The sequence below is a fragment of the Lathyrus oleraceus genome, chromosome 4, assembly GCF_024323335.1.
Source record: "Lathyrus oleraceus cultivar Zhongwan6 chromosome 4, CAAS_Psat_ZW6_1.0, whole genome shotgun sequence".
NCBI lineage: Eukaryota > Viridiplantae > Streptophyta > Magnoliopsida > Fabales > Fabaceae > Lathyrus > Lathyrus oleraceus.
In genome coordinates, this window is record NC_066582.1 from 196,478,257 (window position 1) to 196,482,453 (window position 4,197).

The following is a 4,197-nucleotide window of genomic DNA, read 5'->3' on the forward strand; positions in this document are numbered from 1 at the left end:
TCAACAATGGTTTCCCCTTGCTCCATGAAAAAGAGATCAAACTCTTGTGTTAGTGTGTTGATTCTTGCCAACTTAACATCGTTCGTCCCCTCATGGGCAACTTGTAGTGAATCCCACATGGCCTTAGCAATAGGACAATGGGATACACGATAGTATTCATTTACACCTAATGAGGAGATTAGGATATTTTTGGCTTTCCAATCATAGTTGTATTTCTTTTCATCATCATCGGTCCATTGTGCTTCGGGCTTAGGCACCAATTCATTGTTCTCATTGGTCATGGTTATTTCAATTGGACCATTGAGAATAACGTTCCATATTTTTCTATCTATGGAATTTATGTGCACCCGCATACAGTCTTTCCAATAACTATAATTTTCACCATTGAAAACGGGAGCTCTATTATAAGCCCCTTTAGGTTCGTTAGCCATTTTCTATCAAAGTTATATTTTGAAGCACGGAGTGAACCGGAGCTCCTGATACCACTTGTTAGACTATGGCACGGATCTAGAAGGGGGGGTTGAATAGATCCCAATTAAAATTTGAGTCGGCGCTACCAATTTAAAATTGGTTTTGAAAAATTGTTTTAAGTGCGGAAGTGGTCGAGGAAAAATATAGTCTAAAACGAACCGTTATTGGAAAACCGGATATGCGTTAAGCTAATGGATTAGAGATAAAGTGAAATACGAATCACTACACTATTTGCACAATCAATGATATGTTTCACTTACTAGGATTCCTAGTTCCAATGATCCAAATACCAAATCAAACTAGATACAAACTTAAGACAACTTTGGTTTAGACAAATTATCAAACACTTGGTGTGCATAAACACTCCAAGTGATATTTGAGTTGAGTAAGTAATTCAAATTGATCTAGTACAATATACTATTGTACTTTGGATTCAAAAACAGAGTTTTAATCTCTTACTCAATTAATATCAATGTTTGGTAAAAGTGCTTAAACTAAAATCACTTAATTTTTAAGCTGAAAAACAATTATGCAGAAAATTAAAGAAGACAGAGATTTGATGAGGCAGTTCCCCCGCCGTCCTCGCTTCGGGGTACGTCTGCCCTCAATTCTAAAAATAGAATTGAGATGATTTAATAGATATCACCTGTTGAATTTAACCGTTTATACAAGGATTACAAAGCAAGTAAACAACAGAACTCTCAAGGTGTTGAATGCTGCTTCCTCTCCTTGTTCCTTGATTCAAGATGAATCAAGACCTTCGATTGTTGTTGCTAGACCTCTGATTCCAGCCCCTTTGTTGAATAACCTTCCGTTCTTCAAACCCTCGGCCCGGCTGATCTCAACTACAACGAATCGAACCCAAATTCTTCCCTTCAATTTCACTGAATCCGCTACTAGACTGAAATTGGGTTTTAATTGAACTTGTAATTCGATTTAAAATAAGATAGAATATTTAAATGTGATATTTTATTAATTTGTGAATTAGAAGCGTGTAGTGAATTATAAATGAATTTAGTTAAGTTTTCTTTTAAATAAGAATTATTATTTTATGATCTTTAAAAAAATAAGTTCCAATTTTTTTTTAAAGTGAATAACTATATAAAATAATATTTCGGATTTTAAAAAAAAAAATTGGGTCATTACAAGTATCCCCTGGTTTACACTTCTACATGTCAAACCTTTTAAGCACATTTTCGATATAATTCCTTTGAGATAAAACTAGAATATCTCGAGACCAGTCTCAATGTATCTAAATTCCTAATACAAAGGATCTGTCACCAAGATTTTTCATTTTGAATTTTCTTCATAGAAATCTTTTGGTTTCGTCCATCATGCATATATCATTGGTGTCAAGAAGTATGTCATCAACATACAGGATAAAGAATATGTACTTGTTCCCACTGAATTTGTGATATACACAATCTTCAACAATATTCACCTCAAAATCAAATGAGAGACTTACTTTATGTAACTTGTGCTACCATCGACGAGACGTCGGCTTTAGTCCACAAATGGATTTTATCAATTTGTAAACCATATTCTTTAATTCTCCTGACACAAAGTTTTTTTTTTGCACCATATAGATTCTTTCATCAATATTGCCATTGAGAAATGTTGCCTTGACATCCATTTGATGGAGTTATAAATGATAATGTGCAACAAGAGCCATGATTGTACTAAAAGAATCATTCGATGAAAACGGAGAGAAATTATTTTAAAGTCAATTCCTTCTTTTGGGTATAACTCTTGGCCACAAGACGAGCCTAATACCTCTCCCAATTAACGTTAGAATCCCGCTTGATCTTAAAAATCCATTTACAACCAATGGGTTTCACACCTTCTAGTAACGGGACAAGTTCCCAAACCTTATTGTCTTGCATGGACTTATACTCATCCTTTATTGCTTCAATCCACTTTTACAAGTTAGAATCATTCATGGCTTGACAAAAGTTGATTGGGTCATCTTCCATCATACCATTATTTTCCTCATGTTCTTGGAAAAAGACGATGTAATCATCTGTAAAAGCATTTCTCATTTTTCTAGTTGATCTCTGCAAAGGTGTTGGTTCTTGCAACACTTGTTCTTGAGGATCTTGAGTTTGTTCTTCTTGATGAAATTCAACAATATTTTATGGAAGTCTCATACTTGTTTGATCAAAAACAACTTGATGACACTCTTTCATAGCATGATTTCGGTCGAACAAATAGATCAAAACGAGTTAAAGAGAAGAAAAATGAAGAATAAAGACCAAAGAAAGAGAAAAAAAAAAGCTAAGTGTGGAGAAATAGGGACTTAGTGAAAATCATGTGAAAAGGGAAGCAAAAGTACAATTACTAGAATAATCACGCGCAGCATCGCACGCGCGATAGGGAAGTAAAAGCTGAATTGCATGCGATGCAGATCATCAAGCGCGCGATGACCCCTTTTTTTGGACTTTTTTGGCGCGTTCTGATTCATTCTTAAGCCTTTTTAAGGGGAATTTTGGTACTTTTTTAGAAGTTACTAATTTCTACACCAAAAGGGATGATTTACAACACCATAAGGTATATTTGAAGAGCATTTGAAGCCATTAGAGAAGAAGATGATGATGAAAACTCAGACGATGAACAATAAACGCATACAACGGAGAAGAAAATGCATATGATGAAGAAGAAAACGCATACGACAAAAAAAACGAATACGATGAAGAAGAAAACATATAAGAAAATTTGATATCCTGGTTAAACCTATTTTACCCCTCCCTTAAAATATGTCATTTCATCACTTTAGGGACATTTCTTGTCTTAATAATACTTTATCTAACCAAATTACTTTTTCTAATTATATAATAACATAATTGTTAGCAATTAGTTTGAAATTGTGGAAAATTTGATGTTGTGAAGGATATTTTGTTTCAAACCAACTAAATGAGTTGAATATTGTCTAACTGATTGCGGATTCCAATGCAAAAAATGTAACACTACTACTCTCTCTCCCACACCCACATATTGTTGTTTCTTTATCCAGTCGTCTCTCTCATTTTACTCTTTTCTGTCATTCCCTTCTCCTCTCTCTTCACCTTCTGTGTGATTTCGAAGGTAAGGTATGGTAAAATGTGATGAGCATGCTTTAACTTGATGGTTTTTCAACCATCATATGCGTTTTCTTCTTCAACGTATGAGTTTTCTTCTTCGTCGTATGCATTTTATTCTTCATCGTCTACGTTTTCATCGTCGTCGTCTTCTCTACACTTGTTGCAAATCCTTATGGTTTTGTGATCTTAACAATAGTTTACTTGCTATCTGTGTTTTTTCTTCAGTGAAGAAGGACCCTTCTCTTTATGCGTGTCCCGTCCTCCTCTCCAATCCTCCACCACCACAAATACATCAATGTAATATGTATAGAAAATCACAAGTATTATGGAAGTTACGCTCTGGAATGACAAGCGCGAGAGAGAAATGTACGACAATTTTGCTGAGCTTTATGCGATTATCAAGGCCACTGAGAGACTTGGGAAAGCCTATGTTAGAGATAAAATGACACCACAAGAATATGAGATAGAGTAAAATGAACAATTTAAATAGAAAGATGCCGTCACAGCTACCATCTTACAGCATAAAACTTTTAGTGTAATAATTGCTTCAATACTTGTGTCTCATAACAATCTTGTGGCCAAAACTTCAGAAATTAATTTTGTTCCAGGTTGATATTCTGATACTGCTAGATTGGTTCAGAGATTTTTT

General features: G+C 34.6%; 1 long non-coding RNA gene across 2 annotated transcripts; it reads left to right on the forward strand.

Annotated features, from left to right (window-relative positions):
• Positions 1-3,409: 3,409 nt before the first annotated feature.
• On the forward strand, positions 3,410-4,197 carry LOC127135341 (uncharacterized). Of its 2 annotated transcripts, none has more exons than XR_007808520.1 (2): positions 3,410-3,557; positions 3,774-4,197. It is a non-coding gene; the product is annotated as an uncharacterized LOC127135341 (long non-coding RNA). The 2 variants fall into 2 exon arrangements; XR_007808519.1 differs by having other exon boundaries at positions 3,410-3,552.